Raw genomic sequence first — 22,718 nt, 5'->3', positions numbered from 1 at the left:
GACATCGGTTTTTAACCGATGTCTAAGGTCTTTTTTCTAGTAGTGAAAAAATCTTAATAAAATTAAAATTTGGTATAAATATAGTATATACAACATATACAACATTATCACCACAAATAACAATCAAATTAAACCTAATTTCGGATAGTATGGGTGACCATGGGTTTTGAAACCCGACCTAACCGACCCTACCGGACCTAACCCGCCTTAAACCAACCTAAAAAATTCAAACCGAAATTGAATCGTGTTAAATATTATTAAAATTGAATTAAATGGGTTAGTTTAGGGTTTTGCGTGCAACCTACCGATTCCAACTTGACCCGCACACCTACTTCTTTTGAGTTCATTTAGTCTTTTTCTTATAAGTTTATATGACTTAATTTAATAAACGAAAAGTCAGTATTCCATGTGATCGTATGCATGTAACAAGAATGCTTTGTTACATACAATTCAAGTAATTTTTACGTTTTTATTTTATTATTTTTTTATTATAGGAAAGTTTTGGGAAGAGTTGATTTGTTGCTTGACGGATTGAAAGGAATATGTCCTAAGTCCAATCATGTATTAGGATTTAGGAATAACTTCCTGTGTAATCTGTTTTGATTTCATTGATATTAATAAAAGACTTGTTTTGTTTTTATTACGGGCTCTATCTATTTAAGTGTTTAAATAAGATATACCATAGTTTAGAGTAAAGCTTTTTATGGATTATGATGAGATCATAATAGTGAGACCTAAAAAGATGATAACTCTAAACTTAAATAGTTCCTGGTCGTAGGATTACTAACTGGTAATTAATAATCCGCAGAGATCGGTACATACTATGCTTGCTTCATTATGAAGGATGTCTGTTCTCATAGACATTTGTGTGGTGACACTATAGCTAGTATGTAGGTGCTTATTATGGAATAAGTTCACTGAACATGACTCGCACGGCTGAACAACTGATGGAGTTCACTCACGTGTCAGCAGTTGTTCATATAGTGATAGTTGTACAAGTATCCTTAGACTTGAGGTCATCATAGTCATCTTGTGTACACTGAACTATGCTTTGGTTTAGTTCCTTAGTCCCCAGGACAATTAATTAGGGCTCTCTGGTATAGAATTTGTACACGAAGATTGTATGATCAATAAAGGTCTACCCCTTCTAGTGAAGGAAGCGCATTTCAAAACGCTGATCCACTTATGCTAGTTTCAGGAATCTCTGGCCATAGTAAATGAAATTAGAAAGGTTTCTAATTTACATAGACTACGCATAGTAATGGTAAGCAAAGTGATTGAATTAGATAGGCTTGACACGAGACCTGCCTGTATTTAATCGAGACATTGTAGGGTAGAAGGAGTTTATTGTACGGTAACTATTCACTGAATAGGTTCTTGGTATTCTGGCATGAAGTCATATTATCCGATGTGGCATATGCTGAAAGTATCCCTCACGATGTGAATAAATGTGATTTAATTAATTATCATATTTAATAAATTAGAGAATTTTATTTACTAATGATAAAATAGTTTATTATTATTTATTTTACTACCGGCTTACTATTGAACCTACAGGGTCACACCATAAAAGAGAATGATTTAATGGTGGAGGAATTAATTAATAATGGCTAATAATTATTTATTATGAAAAATAATTAATTGGAAATTTCAATAATTGATTAATGAGATTTAATTGATTAAAATTATTAGAAAAGTTCTTAATATATTAATTAAGGATTTAATTTTTGAAATTAAATCAGAGAGAGATTATTTCTAAAGTGTTTAGAAAAAGGATTAATAATTAAAAGGTGTTTTAATTATTAATGATAATAAAATGGGATATAATATTATATATGGAAAATTTCAGCTGAAAATTTTGCCTATAATAACTATTATAGACCCCGATTTTATTCTTACCCACATGCTAACCCGAAAACCCAAAAAGTTTGAAAACCCAATTCTCTCCACCTTCTTCCTCCTCCTTAACATCGTTTTCTTGTGGATACCGTGGATGCTTCACACTTGAGGACAACTGCTAAGTATCTCTGTCGTTGTCTCCGAATTATTTTAAAAGGTTATTCGATCCCTCTAATTTTTATTCACATTTATATGCTTTTATTTGGATTTTGTATGTGTAAAATTATTTTGCCATGCCCTCACTGCGTAAAAAATCCAACATGGATGACACAAAATAAATTAATTTGCCTAGTAGCTTATATTCCCAACCTAACCGAACCAAACGACCAAAATCTAGTCGCCCAACTCATAAATTTAAACTTCTTTAATGGGGTTAAATATATAACTGAATTAATGATTGGTTTAGAGTTTTGTTCGGATCCGCCTAACTTGACCCCTCTGCCCCCTACCGATATAGTTTTTTTAAGCATAAGATTTTATTGCAATTCATAATATACATGAATTTGGTAGAAATGAGGATATTTGGTAGGAAATAGCCAGACCCCACGTAAATTCCTACCAGGATCGTAACTCTAAGGAAGAAATTTCCTACAATCTCTTTGAATATATTTAAAAAAACTTTGTTTGGATATGCCCTGAGTTAGCGTTTTGGACTTTTTTGGGTTTTTTCATAACAACCTAATGTGTTATATAACTCTCTAGGTCATAACCTAAACTTATGTTGTAATCTGTATCCTTAAGATTAAATTTCTTTAAGTTTATTATAATCTTTCTTGCTTCCGTTAGAACAAATCGGTACTCAGAGCTAAGGCTAGTTTTTTGGGTTTTAAAGTTTCATGAATCTGTTTGACAAAAAGGTGTCTTCTTTAAACATGAAGATTAATAGATTCATTGGGAGAATAGTTTCGGTCTATGACAGATCAAGATGTGAGCCTTGCTAAAGCAGCAAGGACTGTAGGCACCACTTTCGGAAAAATCTAAACAGGTGCAAATAACAGGGAATCGAATAGTTTGGAGGAGAAGGCACATTCGATAATCATGATATATTTGGCTGATGACGTCATCACTAAGATAGCTGATCAAGAAACTGCGGCCAGCCTGTGAATGAAACTTGAAAGGTTATATATGACAAAGTCCATAACCAACTAATTGCTTCTCAAGCAACGTCTGTTCAGCCTGCTTATGCAGGAATGTATATTTCTTAGGGATGATCTTGATAGGTTAAATACTATTTTGTTAGATTTTTGAAATATAGATGTTAAAGTAGAAGATGAGGATGTTGACCAATTTCTTTTATTGTTTTTGCCATTGTCGTATGAGAATTTCATTGTTGGGAAAGATATTTTATCACTAGAAGAAGTAAGATTTGCCCTTCATACATGAGAAAGGTGCCTCAATGGAGAAGATTTAAGTACATAAAATGTTGGGTATGCTGGAGATGTTGATATCAGGATGTCTACGACTGGTTATGTATTTACTCTGAGTGGTTTAGTTGTTAGTTCGAAGGGAACTCTGCAGCCTACAGTTATTTTATCTACTACTGAAGCAGTGTACATGGCATTGACTGAAGCTGCTAAAGAGGGAATATGGTTGAAAGGACTAGTTAGTGATCTTGGTATGCATCATGATCAGGCTGTTGTGTATTGTGATAGTCTTACTGTAATATGCTTAGCCAAGGATCAAGTCCATCATTAGCAGACTAAGCACATAAATTTGAGATATTAAGGTTAAGGTGAAGAAAGCGGGTACTGTTGATAGTCTCGCTGATATGTTCACCAAGTCGGGTCCATGTGGCAGGTTCCAAAATTGTTTTGACTTGCTAAATGTTCTAAGTTGTTAATCTGGGACCTGAAGTAAAATATGAGGCAGAATAATTTTTTCTTGTATATTTGGAGTTATTATGGTGCATCTGAAACATCTATTTGGTGAGAGAATTCAAGTCAAGGTGGAGATTTGTTAGAATATGCCTTGAATCAGCGTTTTAAGCCCATTTTTTGAATTTTTCTTTATCCGCCTAAGAGATTTGTTAGGTTAAGATTTGTCATAACCTAAACATATGATGTAATCTGTATCCTCAAGATTAAATAAAAAATTTCTCTTTTACCTATTTGTGTTCTTTCTTTACGTTCAATATAATCTTTCTTTCTTCCGTTATAACAAACTTTGTTGTGCAAGACATGCCAGCACTTTAACAAGACTATGTCAAATTGACAGCCCTAAGTAAGTTGTATGGTAATCTAAGTTTGCATTTTGTATTGTATCACTTAAGTCTGTAAAAGTGTAAATAGATTAGACTATAGTATTTTTCTGTAAATAGTCTCAAACCTAAGAATAAACTCTAGAAGAAGATCATGAAGATCATGGCTCAGAGACAATGTGAAGAAGCTTGTAGTTGAATAAATCTTTTTTGGGAAAAACATTCTAAGTTAAGAAATCTACAAGTCACATATTAAGTCTTATAGAGAAGTCGTTCGAGTACTCCAGAATGACTTATCGAGAAGTCAAGAAAAGCTTATAGAGAAGTCTTAGAGATATCGACACGGCAAATTGAAGACATGAAGATTGGAGATATCGACAAGTCATTCTTCACTAGAGAATTCTGGGATATTGGCAAGTCAAAATATCACGAGACATCTCTGAGATATCGATAAGTCAAAATTTCACTAGAGAACTCTGAGATATCGAAAAGTCATTTCCTCACTAGAGAACTCAGACATATCGATAAGTCAAAATGAAGACATTAAGATTGGAGACCTCGATAAGCCTAATTCTCTTATAGAGAACTCAGAGACTTCAACAAGTCAAAACAATTATAGAGTAATAAGAGATCTCGATAAGCCATTATACTTATCGATATCGAGTTTCCTATATAACAAACTGGAGATCTCGATGTAAAACTCAAGTACATAATGCAGATCAATTGAATATCTAAGATTATCAATCACTGATTTGAAACGTTTACAAAACGAAGCTTGAAGAAGTTTTAGTTAACTTAAAGTAGGGTTTAGTACATGATATTGCATGTTGTGTAAAACCTGTGTTTACTGTTCTATAAAGTAAACACTGGATGCTTTGTTTTAGAAGTAATAAAAGATCTAGAAAATCTTGTAACTCTCAAGGAGAAGCTAAGTTATTTATCAACTAAGAACCCATAAATTTGTAGCAAGACATACATGATTTTAATATAAAATTAAGTGAGTTTTAAAAGATAGTGTATTCATGTGCATGTTTCATTATTCATGTTACAACATATTATCTCTACAGTTAGATTACTTTGTTCACCATCCATAATAGTTCAAAAAGCTTAAAAATAATCCAAAACAGATTCACCCCCCCCCCCCCGGCTGTGTTTTATTCATTACCTAACAAGTGGTATCAAAGCAAAATCTGAAAGCAAACAGATTAAAGAACTTGGAAGAATGAATACACCGAAGTTTAGCAGTATCAAAATTCCTACCTTTCACATATCTAACTACACACTATGGAAAAAGAAAATGATGTTGTTCATCAGCATTGCCAATCCATTATACATTCAGATCCTCAAGAATGGTCCTTTCACCCCCATGGTCCATTATACTGCTATTGTTTTTGTAATTTAAGTTGTGTTAAATTGTGCTAAGCATTGCTACTCTGTTAATAACAGTCTTGGAGTTTACAAGGTCCATCAAGATACCAAGGTTTTATCTGTGTTTGTGAACTCAGAACCAATTCGGGAAGATCAACTGGAGAATGCTGTCAAATTTCTTTTACATCTAAAAATTAAGGGATTTCCTGTCCTGTACAGACGTTCCTCTTTGAGAAGAAGGGCCTTACAAAGGAGGATATAGATGAAGGCCTGTGTTCAGATAAGTAATTTTATTATTCTTAATCATGAAAACATCTTCTTTTCGATGGCAGGATCAAACCCCACCAGTTTCAACTGGTCAACCCGCAGGATGTAACTTATTTAATTCAAATCCAGGCTTCCTTTTTAGTAATGTTGGCAAAATTCTTAGGGGATGGGTAATAGTCTTGGTAATTGAGTTTAGCCATTATGTATATTAATGTAGACAGGAATCCGAAGTCATCAATTTTGCAAAAGATCAGGCTTTGGAACCCGCAGCAAATACTCCTATTAGCACTGTTTCTAATGCAGGGACCTTGGCGCAATATCAATTTGGATGGAAATAAGCTCTTCTTGCTGTGGGGTTACTGGCTATTTCAGGTGGTGGGACCGCTTTGGTTTTTATGGTACTTGGGTAACCCAAGTTGGGTTGGAGCAGTATCCTGTTATTTTGGGTGAAAATGCACAATACATATCGCGTAAATAAAATCAATAGAATCACTTCTTGTGCTAGTCTCTAGTTTTGTGTTTCCAGTTGTGCTCTAGATCAGTTTGGTAATAAATCAATTATGTCTGCTGCAAGCTTTTCGGCTCTGGTGGCTGGATCCACCTATGTTGGCTTGAAACCTATCCCGCCAAAGCTGTTTCAGATGAAGGATTCAGTTGCGTGGAACAGGAAGACTGTTTCGAATGGATCTAAAACTCACTGTATGAAGGTACTTTGATCGGAACTTGTATTTTTATTTTTAATTTTTTTTAAGCTGTTTATATTACCACCTTTTGTACTGCTTATAGTTGGCTCTCGTTTGTGTGTAAACAGACTTGGAATCGATTGATAACAAGAAGTTTGAGACTCTCTCCTACCTTCCACCTCTCACCGATGATTCAATCGCTAGGGAAATTGATTACATGATGAAAAAAGGATGGATTCCATGCCTTGAATTTGATGCAGTAAAATAGATACTTCATAATTTCTTTATTAGTATGATTAATACATATCCTACTGGAAATGTTCTACAGTTTTTGTTCAGCTAGATAGTTCTTAATTGCTTTTATCTACAATTGCATCAATTTTAAGTGTTAAAGAGATATGACAACTAGTTGTTGCAGAAAGTGTGACTTCTGGTAATTGAATTGTATTGTGAGCTCCCTTTGTTTGGCAAAGATAACATCTGGAATACAACCACTAATTCTTAAAAAAATTGCTATTTGCATCCACTCTTTATCATAATTTAAATTATGTTGTAAACTTTCAGTTTAGCAGGTGTCTTGTTTCTTGATAGTTGATAGTGATAGAACTTGACTCCAATGTTAGAAACTGCATATTTTTATATAGAAAATATTCATTGTGTGTCCGATGTTATCAAATTTTCTATAAATGCAATCCAAATTGTGGCACTGATAAATAATTTTGTTCAATCTTGAAATTGCCATCTCTGGAGATGAACTTTCTGTTTCTTTCTCTCTTGCATGCACAAAATCATTAATAAATCAATGGCTTGAAGCAATACTCTGTGGTCTGAAGTTTTTTGTTAAGCAGGGGTTGAAATACTGATCTCTTGTTCTGAACATTTTTGTCTACAGCTGGGGTATATTTATCGCGAGAACAGCAGAATTCCTAACTACTACGATAGGAGGTACTGAACAATGTGGAAGCTTCCCATGTTTGGTTGCACGGACGCATCTCAAGTCCTCCATGAAATCACGGAATGCAAGAAGGCATATCCTAGTGCTTACATCCGGTGCCTGGCTTTTGATAACATTAGGCAAGCTCAATGTATGTCGTTCATCATCCAAAAGCCCACAACCACCTAGATCCTCTGCTCCTTGAAAAAGTTGCAGTGCGACCCTGTTCTGCTTCTGCATGTTCAATGAAATCAATGAGTGATTCCATAGGGGTAATTCAAAATTTCCTTATTCTAAACTGCTTACAGTAGTTATTATTGCTAAAAGGAATTGGCTGTACATAGTTGCTTGTATCAGTTGTGTTGTCATACTCAACAAATATATCATGGGTGCATCTGTGCATTTCTTGTCACAAACGTCCTTATTTAAAACTGGTTTTATATAAGTTTGCATTTTCGTACTTGCCATATATTTTCAAGGGAGCTTTTGGTCTTTAGAATGCCAGAAATCATTGTTCTAAATCTACTCCAGTTATAAACAGGTGGTTGACTAGGTCATCAATTTTGATGACAAGTTCCACCTCACCTTTTAACTTGAGAGGCGATTATGTTGTGCTCTTTTTAATAATCTATGTTATTTCAACCCAGGAATTCATAGTCTGCAGTTAGTAATCATATTTGACCTTGTAGTTCACCTGCTGGTCCTGAAACTCAAATAGTATAATAGATATTCTTGTTGATGAAAACAATAATGGGAGCCTGCACTTGCTAAGAAACGCATACTACCTAGGTAAATAATTGTCTGAACGTTGGAATAATATTAATTTTTTATGTCTGAATGTTGTTGTTTGACTTGGTTTGGAAGTGCAGCAAAGTTTCTTGAGTTGTTTTAGGATATGTTATTGATGATTTCTCTCACTTCTTCCTCTAATGCTTCTGAAAATGCACTCCGACACAAGTAAATAGAAACTCATAAGTAATCAACACTTAGTAACAAACAAGTAGACCCAGTATGCACAACTTGAAATATGTCTAAGTTGACTGTTAATTCTTTTACATATGTCTTTTTGGGTGGTTAATGCAGCACCCATGTGGTTGATTTGATCGTGCACATGGCATCTATCCAGTAAGTGGAGGATCGTATTTGCTTGCTTGGGATAAAGCGGCTTGCTCATCTTGTCCTCTGCAGTTGTTGAGATATCTAAATAATGGGAATTTATATGGACCCTTGCTGTCTTGTGTAGAGAGGATTTATGTCTCAGATTTTGAAGAGTGTTCAAAACGGGATAGTGAAAAAACTATCTTACAATTTTCATTAGACTGAATGTCTTCAGTTGGTTTCTGGAGAATGTAATAGTTTAGATTTCAGATCATATGTTTTACTATTTTGGTTGACGTTCTCAGACAACAATTATACAATTAGTGATGTAAAACTTTACATAATTTGGTCTATAAACTTTTTACACATCACTTTCAATTAAGAAAAGCTGATGTCAAAAAAGATAATGTACATCACTTTAAGGTAAAAAACTGATGTCAAAGAAATCCAAGTTCAAGTTTAAATGAAATATAGAAATCACTTTGTTTAAGATTAAACTGATGTCAAGTAACATTATAAACATCACTCTTAACCAAACAAAACTGATGTCAAAAAAATACAATGTACATCAGTTTCAGACAAATAACTGATGTTAAAGACTAACATGTTCACGTCTAAATGATACATAGAGATCACTTCATTCTAGAAAACACTGATGTCTATACGCTAAATTAGACATCACCTTTCATTAAAGAAAGAGATGTTTAATATGTCATTTTACATCACCTCTGTCAAAATTATCGATGTTTTTGTGATAAAAAACATAGCTCAATATATGTTTAATATGTTTTAATAGGTGTAATTTAGTTATTAAATAATTTTGTTATAGCATTTTTTGTAAAAAATCATCACATAGACATCAGTATTTTCACTAAAATTGGTATTTTTCTGACAAAAAACATAGCTCATGATATGTTTAACATGTTTAATTAGGTGTAATTTAGTTATTAAATATTTTACTTATAGCATTTTATGTAAATAATCAACACATAGACATCTGTTTTTTAACTAAAATCGATGTCTAATCGAGTATAGACATCGGGTATTCACCGATGTCTAGAATAGACATCACCGACATCAACATCGGTTGGGAAACAGCATAGACATCGGCCAAAAAGCGATGTCTATGGACTTTTTTCTTATAGTGCCCGGATCCTAGTCGAACCTTCGACCTGGATTTTGGTCGAAAACTAGTGTCTTTCTTTGCTTCCTGGTCGTTTGGTTTCGACTAGGATCCACGACCTGGGTTTCGACCAGGATCCTAGTCAAACCTTCGACCTAGCTCTTAGTCGAGACTTCTGCGCTTATTTGCTTCCTGGTCGTTAGGTTTCGGCTAGGATTCACGACCTGGGTTTCGACCAGGATCCTAGTCGATTCTTCGACCTGGATTTTAGTCTAGGTTTCTGGACCCCATTCTTGAAAAATATTATGCTTGATTCAGGAATTCGACCTCGATCCTAGCTCGTCTTTCGACCTCAATCCAGTTCTATTATACCCGTAATTTTCGGGTGTCTATTCGAAAGAATTCGAACAGAATTCACGAGCTGAAATTCGACCTCAATCCTGATCCATTATACCCATAATTTCTGGGTGTCTGTTTAAAAGAATTCGAGCAGAATTCACGACTTAGAACTCGACCTCAATCCTGGTCTTATTGGGCTTCCTTCTTATCCAATTTGGATTGGGCCTTATCTTTTTTAGGGCTTTGATTTGGGTCTTCTATTTTCCCAAATCCTAATTGGATTTGGGCCTTCTATTTTCCAAATCTTAATTGGATTTGGGCTTTTTATTTTTCCAAATCCTAATTGGATTTGGGCTTTTTATTTTTCCAAATCCTAATTGGATTTGGGCCTCCCATTGGGCCTCTTATTAATCTGGGCTTAATATATTAAAACACCTTCTTTAGAATTCTCTAGAATTCTCGGGAATTTTTATTTAATTTCTTTGGAATTCCTTGGAATATTCTGGAATGTTCCATTTATGGCTTTTTTCTTTGGGCCTTTATCCTTACTGGGCTTTTTGTCCCTTCAACTTCAGTTTTTCACCTATATAAAGGAGTGAGTAGAGTCTACTGCTCCTCACTTTCTCATTTCTAAATTCTCCTTCTTTCTTCTTTTGTTAAGAATCTCAGAGCAATAACAGTAGGTCGGAGTATCTTAATCCCCAAAGCCTTTTTAGGAGCATTACTTCAGGTAAGACTTCTCCCTTTACTTCTTGTGCTTGTTTTTGCATAGTTTGCGTTTTAAATTGTCTCCTTATGTGCCTTTTTTTCCAGATGGCTGATAAGAAAATGACCCGTTTGGCCAAGATGAATGTGGCCAGAAAGTCCAATGAATTCCCCATTCGGTCAAGGTACACTTCCTTGATTGATATATATGATCAACACACGAGGGGATGAGAACCCGTCAGATGCGCATCTAGACGCGCACGACCATCAGTGCCTTCCGGGATCCAAAGGAGCTGGACAAGTTGAGCGGTTGTTTCAAAATCAAGGATCCTTTCAAGCTAGTTCTTGCAAGTCCGGCCGACAGGGCCTGTCAGTGGAGGAAAGACGCAATATGCGTCTACAGGGATACTTTAAGGGCAGGTATTAGACTCCCCTTTCACCCATTCATCCCTGTTTTGCTAGCTGATATGGGCATCATCCCTTGCCAACTCCTCCTAACTCTTGGAGGTTGATTATGTGCTATCTTTCGCAATGCACCAAGCACAATGTCTCTACCTTGTTGCTGTTTTTAGAAAGATTTTCCAGTTCAAGAACAGTCCTGACAAGAATCCGGGGTGGGTTTCTTTAAACCAGCACCCAACCGTTCCCCACATAGTGAACGTGAAGTCCATCCCTGACAACAACTTGGGGTGGAAGAAAGATTTTATGTTCGTCGTTTGGGAGGGTGGCGATTGGGGCACCCTATTTCGCTCGTCTTTTGGGCTAGCCGTAGATGGGAGCCCAAACGATATAATTTTGTCTGAGGAGGAGACCAGAGCTTCCAACCTCCTTACGCAAGATAATGGGACTTCCCATTCTTGGGATCTTATCAGGGAGACCGTTCTTGTAGAACGCGGCCTTTCTCCCGTCCCTAAGAAGAGTACGTTTCCTTCCTTATCTAGTTGTTTTCGTTCCTTTATCTTCTACTTTGCTAACTTCTCAACTCACTTATCTTATTTGTTGCAGTGGCTGAGAAAATTGAGGAGGCTACAAAGCCTAAAGACCTGGAAACGAGCAGGATGAAGCGTGCTGGAAAGGTGTTTAAAGACCCGCGCCTTGGGGATCATTTCCCGGAGTTCCTACTCCAGGCAAAGGAACCAGGCGAAGAAGGCCCCGGCCAAGTTTTAGGGACCAAGCAAAAACCAGGGTCTTACTTCCAACCTGCTTGTGGAATCCGGGGCAAGGATTCGATTGTTGGCAACACAGCGCTTGCCATGGAATGGTCTATGCATTCCATTTCCCCGGTTGACTATCAAGACTTTGTCCTTCAACAGGACTTGGAGGCTAACGAGCTTTTCGGAGCTCAGGCTTTGGCGACGGTACGTCTTTTTCCTTTGCCATTCGTAGTTTTTTTTTGATTTTTTCCATTTCTTACCTTTGTGTATCTTGTAGGCGAACGCCCATTTTCAAGGGGCGATTCACCAAGCCAAGGCTTGGAAGGTTGGCCTCGAGGATGCGAACAAGAAGCTGGAGGAGGCCAACCAAAGAATAGAGGCCATGAAGCCCGACTTGCCTCATCTACTTCTGACTTGGAAACGGCCCGGGCTGAAAATGTTATCCTCAAGGCTCAAAAGGATAAAGCCTTTGACGGCTGGATGGACACTCAGGAGTTCAAGATTTAATGGTGGCGCATGATGCCCTCCTTCATCGAGTCAGCTATAAGGAAGGCTGGGACGCCGCTGTGGATGCCATTCAGGACGAGTTTCCAGAAGTCCGGGAACAGTCCTCCTTCCCTTGCGAGTTCCAGCACTTGGGGGCGTTACAGATAAGACAAAATAAAAAATAATAACTAATATTCATCCGGAACACGCTAAAAAAATTATACAATTGATCCAATCTGTAATAAAAAAATAAAAGTAGACCAATAAAAATTTATTAGATCGATATAATTTCATCAAGCTAAACAAAATAATAAACGGGCTTAAACTAAAATAAATATGTGAAAGAAAATTCGTAATAAAATAAATATATAAAAGAAAACTCGTTTACCTCATTTAATGTCATCAGACTAAAACAAAATTAAATTTATTATCCATTCGGTCTAAGAGAAAATAATTTTTACCTATTTACCCCGGATCAATAATATTTATTATTTTATTTTAGCTTGATTTTTCAAATTCAACTAATTATATGTAGTTTTTAAAAATTTATTTCAAATTGGATAAATAGTATAATTTTGTTTAGCCACTCCCGGTAAATTTTATATATTATTTTTTTAACGAAAACCATTAGACATATTATAATTATATCATGAATATTTATCTATTAATGAAAGTGTTTTGTTTTAAATATTACAATAATTACTGTGAGCGAACCTACTACCAACCAAACTTTTATTATTTACCAACCAAACTTTCATTGTTTAGTTTTTAATATAATTGTGTAGATATGGGGTATAATTTGGTACAACGATTATCCCCTAATTTTAATTATTAAAAAATAAATAAATTGTCCTACTAAACTAATAAATAAAAAATTTAAATATTAACATTTAAGCTAGTAGATATTAAAAAGAGAAGCATCTTCAGTTCTCTAGTCCAATAAGTAAAGCAACATCACACTTCTTGGAGACTTCTCTGTTGCAGCCACCTTCTTTTGTACAATGATCCAGTACTGTCCCAGCGTAGCTTCATTCTTTTGCATCGGAAAGTGCCTCCACTCAAGACGGTGATGTATGATCGGACTTGCTGTGCAGATATCGGCAATTAGCGTCATTTCGACATCCCCTGGGAGTGTTTAAGTACGTGCACGGCTCCTGATGCGGATTCAGCGTAGATGGTCCTTGCCCAACTATTTGAGTGTTTGCATGCAACGAAGAGCAGTTCGTGGGACGGGTTGAGTGACTAAAGGCGGCTATCATATTAGCAGCAGCCTGCTGGTTGACCATTAGCAATGTAACCAAATCATTCACTAAAGGATTCAGACCCATTGCTGTTACGAGTTGTGTCCCCAGCATAGGTATCAGAGCAGTTTGTCCTGAGATAGGGTACGGGTGCATCTGGAGTAGAGGTGGATTCCTAGGCAGAAGGGATGGCAGCCCATTTGTGGTGGCTGTAGGCTGGCGGTTTGTGGCAAAGAAAATATAGCCACTGGTGATATTGGAGGTTCCATTCTCATACCAGCAACCGTTCCATTTTCACTGATTGGACTCTCAATCTCTATATCCGATTCCCAGTTGGTACTTGGTGAGTAATACAGAGGTGACATTGGGGTCATTGTTGCTTCTGGTAATGGTATGTCATTGTTAATTAGGCTCTTATTGCTGCTTGATGTGACCATTGAAGAAACGGTTATTGAAGGGGCAGAGGATTCACCAGTAATGCAATGTGAATTGTGTCCAGGAGCTGTATTTTCCCTTGGAAAGGTAAGTAACGATTCAGGAATGGTTGCGATGGCACTGGCACATGACTTTCCTTTAGCTGTCGAATCATATATTTTTATCAGTTTCTCCACATCTCCTGGGTTCTGTAGGAGACGCGCTAGCAAGTCCAGGTCAAGAACATCCTGAGCAGGCACCGAAGATGTCCAAGCAATGGGTTTGGGGATGACTACTCCAGTATTTTCTCGGACACAGTAAAACTGATCAGGGTTTTCTCTGGGAACTGATTTTGTTGGCTCGATTCCAGTGAAACTTTGCCCGCTGAAAAACTTACGAACAGTATCTGTGTCGAGCCATTGCATGAACATGCCCAAATCAACTACAGGTTCACCTTGCCCCAATGCGACGCCATTTAAAGCATTTACGGCATCAATAGCCATGGACATTATTTCATCATTCACTGATGAAGTAGTCAGGAATGGTGAACTGTTGTTGAGCAGGTTGCCTTTCTCCTCTATGGGTATTATCAGGTTGTGCTGTCTGAATGGTCAGTGGGCTCCGCCTGAAATCTGACATTAAAATAAAAAGTAAAAAAAATAATCAGAGGTGCTAAATTAGGATAAAGTTAAAAAGTAGACTCGAGAACAAGAAACTTTACCTAGGATCAGTTGGTACACGTCTCGGGTAGCCTCTATGCTCTCTTGCCCAGCAGCCACACCCAGTTAATATCCAAAGTTAACTGTGATTGAAATCCGTGTGTAATATTCAACATCAGAACTTATAATAGAAAAGTGCATAGCATCTTTAACTAAAAAGATATCAAAATGTATGTAATATCAATGTTTCAACTCATACCTTTGCAGGACACATCCATTCTATTTGTAGAATATCCCCATGTCTTCCACCTATCTTTGCATCCACCGCCTTATGAACACCTATCTGTGCAGGAAATAATAAAAGTTTAATTATTATTACTTCAAATGTGATTCAAAATATTTTCAGTCTTGAGAATAAGCACGAACTCCTGAAAGGAAAAAGTCTAGCCTAAAAATATTTAAAGATAGATTTGAAATTGACAATATTAAGATGAGAACGTTCAAGTACGATGAAACCAATTCTAGAAAAAAAATTGTCCTTAACTGCTAATTAAACATCAACTCCCTAATTAGCTTGAAATAGTATGGGGAAAGCAAGAATTTTAAAAAATTATGAAGTGTGACGATATATCAAATAATGCGACATCTAAGATACTCCCTTCATCCCTTTCAATTGTTTACATTTTTTAGAGAGTGTCTGACACGCATTTTAAGGTGCATATAAAGAATAGTTCTGTATTTTTTTTAGAATTTTGTTTTTTTGTAAAAATTAAAACATTCAACTTTTATTCAGAAAAAGAAAATTGTAAAAATAAGTTACATAACTATACCTTTTATGCACCTTAAAATGCGTGTCGGACACTTCCCCAGAAATGTAAACAATTGAAGGGACTGAGGAGTATATTTTATATAAGAGATCACTAAATACGTGTGCACCTCATTGCATATTCTTATTCCTAAGGTGCGCACAAAAAGTCCATTACGGCTAATTAATTAAGGACCTTGATATTAATAAAGAGAGGCTTTTCACTTGGCAAAAAGAAGAAGATGGAAGGCTTCTCTCACCCTTCATAGTTAATAACACATAAGACAATATGTATTTTATCTTTGAGGATTCTAGATCTACTTCTGAAGATTATAAACACCTGAGTCATATAACAAACATTATCTTAAGTAATTATCTCCATTAAGGTGTTATACGAAGACTTTATATGGATCTTATACTATTATTTAACACATTACAACCTCAGGCATGATAGCAAGTCGTACTTACATATGAATTTTAGTTCGTTTGAATTGTAATACTTAAAAAGATTTGAGAAGAAATGTGTATACAAAGCTGATTACAATTAAAATAAATTGAAGTCAATCTGTTATTAATGAGTTAAACAATAACAACAACAAATATCATAACATTATATGCAATCTTGGATTAAATATAAAATAATATTACCCGTATATCTGTGAACGTGGAGGAGGAAGTAAAACTTTAACTTTGATGGAGCATTTTCTTCATTGCTTTCCGGCTATGTTTTAGAAATTTGATTTACATCATATTCAAACAAAAAAATGAATTTAGAAAAATAAATTAAATCTAGAAAATATGGAATCGGATGAATTTAACGGTGATAAAAATCTAATAGTATGCTTGCAACGAAATAAATTCAGACAACTTACTTATATCGGGATGATGAGCATTTTACAAAGACGAGGACTTCTTGCGAATCCGGCAAATATTAAAAAATGCTAATTTATTGGGCCTAAATCTCAATCGATGATATAGAAACTGTTATTCAAATAGTAATAGGAAAGTGGTAAGGGGTGTATCTGAAATGAGTTTTCTAATTGGTACACAAACTTTAAGTTTTGTTATTAGATTAAATGATAATGATCTTAATTGGCTCAAAAAATGAAGGAGATTTAGATCTATATGGTTTGATGCAGAGTGGAGAAAAAAACTGATTTAAATCTATATCGAATAATGGAGAATGGGGGAGAAAAATAGAGATTTTAGATCTATATCGGATGATGGAAATCTGGAAGAAGAAAAATATTTGATGTATATCGGATGATGGAAATTGGCGGAGAAAAGAGATTCAGGTTTATATCGGATGACGGAGAGTGGAGCACGAGAAAAGAAAATTAGATCTATATCGGACGATGGAGGGTGGACGAGAATAAAAGATGGTTGTGATGGAAAAGATACAGTAGGAAATGAAAATTATTTATAACGTCTTTCGAAGAATCTAGAATAGACGAGAGGCTTTCGAAGATCTAGAATAGACGAGAGCCTACATGAGGATATAAGTGTCACAAATCAATGTTTATGTTATATTAAAAAATGATAAGTAATATTTATTTGAGCATTTTTTTATATAAATCTATATTTAATAGAGTCAAATGCATATGGTGTACTCGCTTTTTGGTTGTCACATCACTTGGGATGGTAAATTTTAAAAACCGTAATGGTGAATTTTCAAATTTTTACAAACTATTAAATATGACTAACTATATTACTCGTGTCAAGGTTATTTCAAACTTGTACTCAACATGCCTGGTACATACTATACTTAAACTATCATGTTAAAATATGTAAGTTGTTAAACAAAAGTAGATCTAACTTTTATTCGTCCAATATAAAATTTCAATATAAAATTTCAATAGAAAATAACATTTATTAAAAATAACATCATAAAGGTGGTCGCCATTTTAGTCATTTTTAAATTCAAGCCATATACTTGAAGCAGTAGCATGTAAAGTTTGAATTGATTTTTCTTAATGACTAAACCCCGTGAAAAATTAAAAGAAAATTGGGGGACTCGCAGGTATGAGTTGTGTATAACTTTTATAATATTTGAATTTACTATATGCATTGCATTTGTAAATAAATCTTTCGCATTAGTATTAAGAAAAAAAATTCTATTTACAAGAAAATAATTATTTTTACGACTATTAATATATGCATAAATTAATTTTCTATCCTTTTCCACTTCCAATTTTTTTACTATTTTGGTATATTTATAGTACTCTATGAACATAAATTCTATAATCGAAATAATAAATATGAGCCGTGTAATTTTTGCTTTTTTCATCAACATATCTCTAGAAGGCATATCATAGATTTCACTAGCAAAATTTAATTAAATATTAGAAATATTCTTCCTATTAACACAATTAATGGAAAAATTAAAAAATTGAGACTATTTAAAATATAGTTAGATATTAAATAAATGGGGTGTGCTCGCAAGGCTGATTCACGTAATTGAATGGTGCTAAGTCATCCTCTGCCCCGATCTAGAGAGAAATAAAGAGACAAAGATGGTGAGAGAAAAGAGTGGGAACAAAGATGGTGAGAGAAAAGAGTGGGAACGAGAAAATGGGAGGGCGAAGATGGAGGGGACAGTGAGAGAAGATAAAAAGAGAGAGCGGGAGGGGCGGGGAAAGGAATATTAAATTCTGAAGGAATGGAGAGACATGAGGAGAGAGGTAGATGGAGATAGGGGGAATTGAGAGGGAATGGAGGAAGAGGAAGTTGGCTAATATGAAAATGGAGTGTTGGATGATTGAATGGAGAAGTGGCGGGGGCTTGGTTAGTGAAAGACCCGATAAATATTGGGTTATTACGAGGTGGAAAGAAGAATAAAACAACAAGTTAATTGAATTATGGGGGACTCTACATGTTAATGGCTCTTTAATTGGTAGAAATTTAGTATTAATTGGGAGGCCTGGCTGCCAGATTCAGTTTAAGTTGCAAATATATAATATATGGAAAATACTAGAGCCCCATATATTGTGACAAATTTTTCCCAAATACTTTTCAATTTGTCTAGTGTGTGTCAATAGGCACATGTTAAATACTAAAAACTATAAATTTAAAGCATTTTAATTTAGAGTATTTGGTAGTTTATAACCCACTTTTATTTTATTTTTGTAATTTGGGTCTACATTATTTTATGTGTCAACATACACCCCATAAAATTAATTTCGCTTCTATTTGTCCCCCACTCACCACTTTCCATCCAAGATGACCATTAATTTTAATCGAAGTAGGGGCATTTCAGAAAATTACTAATTCAAACAGAAAAAATAAGAGTAATTGGCACTTTGTAACCCATTTCTTTGGGCATTTTTTCAATTCGGGTCTATATTATGTATCCTTGCAAGTTGCACCTTTAACTTTTATATCAGGGGAAAAATTAAAAATTTCTAGTATCCAAGAACAAATTGCCACATCATTCGATTTCCCAATCCAAACCTACAAATAAATACATGAATCGATTGCAAATAGGGCTAATCAAAACCTATTTATGTAGTTGTTGTTAATGCACCGATCAAAATAAGCAAAAATTATAAAAGTTTGTGTTTATTCTGTGCATATGAGCACATCATAGAAAAACGAATCTATACTCTTTATTAATAAGCGAAACTATGTATAATTTGGTGCTAAAAGTACCAAAGTACCAAATTTTGCTACTTACCTATAAGTTGACTTCCATTCTCTATTAACTTTATTTTTAACACAACTCGACTTATTTTTTGTAAATTTAATTTTCTTTTTAGTTAGTGTTCATCCAATCTTCTTTTTCATTTTTAAAATAAAAATATTTTTTAAACGATTTGTAAATTATATTAAAAAATTATTAAGTTACGTTAAATAAAGTAAAATAACTTATATTTATGTTTAATTTTATAAAAACTACAAACTACTAACAATAATTGACTTATATTTTCTGTAAACTTTATTTATTTATAAATTATATTAAGAATTTATTAAGTTCATTAAATTAAGTAAAATAACATATATTTACTTTTATTTTGAAAAACTACTAATTACAAACTACAAAGTAAACTATTAACACGAATTGACTTCTATTCTCTGTAAACTTTATTTTCTGTAGTATTATTTTAAAAATAATTAAGTAATAGCAAATGACTTTAGTAATATTTATTAACTTATAAACTGATAATTATTAATTTATCGATCGTATTTGTTACTGTCATCACAACATTTATATATTTTAAATTAAAAAAAAATTAACAGTAACAAATTTATGGCCTGTATTTAGATTATATTTAGTAATATTAAATTAAGTTTAATAACATTATTTACTTTTAATTTGTAAATTAATTTTTATCGATAATTAAGTAATATTAAATAAACTATATTGAAAAGGCTAATTATAAGATAATTATCAAATTATATTAATTAATATTAAATTGTCTAAAGAATAGAAATTTGCGTTCATAAGATAGAGATACAATTTGTTTCACAAAAATAACACTAATATGTTAGATTTTTTATATCAAGTGAAACAATGCAAAACTAGAATTATATTGAAAAATTTCATTACTGATTCAATTATTTTTAACTACATAACTATTTTTTACAAGTACTAATTTACATTTTATATTAATATATTAATTTTAATTCGTGTTTCACACGAATTATGAATAATTCTCAAATATTAATTCGATATTTTTAGTCTCGGTCTCATGTTTCGCACGGGTTATCAACTATGTATACTAATAAGCGAAACCATGTTTAGCTCCCAAATCTTGGTACTCACTAGAAAATTATACAACTATTTTTGAAATTTTATATAATAAAATCTTAACATCTCAACTAACAAAAATTAACTTTTACTCTCTCTAAATTTTATTTTCCTTAATTTTTTATTTGTTGCTGAACATCCAAGTGTCGGTTTAATTTCAAATAATCGTATTAGTAAGTTAACATGACAGATTTATATAAGTAAATAATTAGGCGCATGCATAACTAGAACTATAGGGTGAAATTTTAGAGTTACACTTAACTTCAATTTTTTTAACTACATATTTTAAAATCATTTTATAAATTATATTTAGATCTGTATTTTACTCGAATTATGAGTTTCAGTTTTATGTAAATAATAATGTGATTCTGTTATTTTTAATTTGGGTATGTGCTTGGCATGGCTTACCAACTAATATCTTATAAATGGTAACTTTCCCTAAATAATATGAGACCCCACGTGCATTCATAATCGCACACGAATGTAATTTCAAAATGTGTCATGTCACGTTACTTTGTAACTATTTTTGTATAAGTTTGGGGTTATCTAGTATTACTCGTTATAATTGACAATGAGATTTAATGCATCCAAATTTTGTAATTAGCAATCTGAACTAAGCCAAATCACCAAATTTTCTCATTATCACACCAAATTTTCTCAATTATCAGTAAATTTATATCATAATTACTAAAAATCATACCACCACCTAAGAAATCATTGAATTCAAACATTTAAATGAAAATCATCAATTATTATATGCAAATTTGAAATGTGTTGAAATAGGCTAAAAATTCTAACATATTAAATATATCCAAAGTGGAGAAAAATACTCAAGAAAAATATGTCTTCAAATAGGCTAAAAGGCTACCTATTAAATATGTCTTAGTGTACTAGAAAATCTATCTCTCTGAGATAATCATTTATTCTCCACAACTTTTTAGTGTAGTTCATAGCGCATATTTTCAAATTTGCACCCTAGTAGCAACATTCAAATTTTTTTATTGAAAGAGGGAAGTGATCTAATAATTGTTTTATCGAGTGAGTGTAGCGATCTATTAACATAGAATTTTGTTAAATAAGAAGGGAATTTCTGACAATATCTTGATTATTTATAAGAAATTAGTCAAAAGTAAGTAAGGGTCAAATGATAAGAGGAAAAAATCTTAATAAAATTAAAATTAGGTATAAATTAATATATACAACATATACAACATTATCACCACAAATAATAATCAAATTAAACCAAATTTCGGATAGTATGGGTGACCATGGGTTTCGAAACCCGACCTAACCGACCCTACCGGACCTAACCCGCCTTAAACCAACCTAAAAAATTCAAACCGAACTTTAATCGTGTTAAATATTATTAAAATTGAATTAAATGGGTTAGTTTAGGGTTTTGCGTGCAACCTACCCATTCCAACTTGACCCGCACACCTACTTCTTTTGAGTTCATTTAGTCTTTTTCTTATAAGTTTATATGACTTAATTTAATAAACGAAAAGTCAGTATTCCATGTGATCGTATGCATGTAACAAGAAGCTTTGTTACATACAATTCAAGTAATTTTTATTTTTATTTTATTATTTTTTATTATAGGAAAGTTTTGGGGAAGGTTGATTTGTTGCTTGACGGATGACACAAAATAAATTAATTTGCCTAGTAGCTTATAATACCCAACCTAAACCGAACCAAACTGACCAAAAATCTAGTCGACCCAACTCGATAAAATTTAAACTTACTTTAATGGGGTTAAAATATATAACTGAATTAAATGAATTGGGTTAGAGTTTTGTTCGTGATCCGCCTAACTTGACCCGTGTGCACCCCTACCGAATAGTAGTTTTTAAGCATAAGATATTTATTGCAAATCATAATATACATGAATTTGGTAGGAAATGAGGATATTTGGTAGGAAATAGACCAGACGCCCACGTAAATTCCTACCAGGAATTTCCTACAATCTTTGAATATATTTAAAAAAACTTTGTTTGGATATGCCCTGAGTTAGCGTTTTGGACTTTTTTGGGTTTTTTCATAACAACCTAATGTGTTATATAAACTCTCTAGGTCATAACCTAAACTTATGTTGTAATCTGTATCCTTAAGATTAAATTTCTTTAAGTTTATTATAATCTTTCTTGCTTCCGTTAGAACAAATCGGTACTCAGAGCTAAGGCTAGTTCTTTGACCAATTTCTTTTATTGTTTTTGCCATTGTCATATGAGAATTTCATTAATGGGAAAGATATTTTGTCTCTAGAAGAAGTAAGATTTGTCCTTCATACATGAGAAAGGTGCCTCAATGGAGAAGATTTAAGTACATAAATATTGGGTATGGGGATTTATAGGGAAATAGATCAATAAAGCCCATTTTGTCACAAAGGGGTTAAATGCAGAAGATAGTGTCAAGTATTGACATGTCATCGGCTAAGACTATAGATACTTCTAGTACAGCAAATGTTCAACTGTTTGTTGCTTTTACACCTCAATCTGAATCTGAGAAGGAGTACATGTCTCGAGTCTCGTATGCTAATTCAGTAGGAAGCTCTATGTATGTTATGATCTACACTATACCTGATTTTACATATCCTATTACT

General features: G+C 33.7%; 1 pseudogene; it reads left to right on the top strand.

The window, feature by feature from the left end:
• Positions 1 to 6,291: 6,291 nt before the first annotated feature.
• On the top strand, positions 6,292 to 7,537 carry LOC141703646 (ribulose bisphosphate carboxylase small subunit, chloroplastic-like; annotated as a pseudogene).
• The last annotated feature ends 15,181 nt before the right edge of the window (positions 7,538 to 22,718 follow it).

This window comes from Apium graveolens, unplaced genomic scaffold, assembly GCF_009905375.1.
Source record: "Apium graveolens cultivar Ventura unplaced genomic scaffold, ASM990537v1 ctg6910, whole genome shotgun sequence".
NCBI lineage: Eukaryota > Viridiplantae > Streptophyta > Magnoliopsida > Apiales > Apiaceae > Apium > Apium graveolens.
The sequence above is the reverse complement of the archived record's forward strand: the minus strand, read 5'-3'. Positions and strand labels throughout refer to the sequence as shown.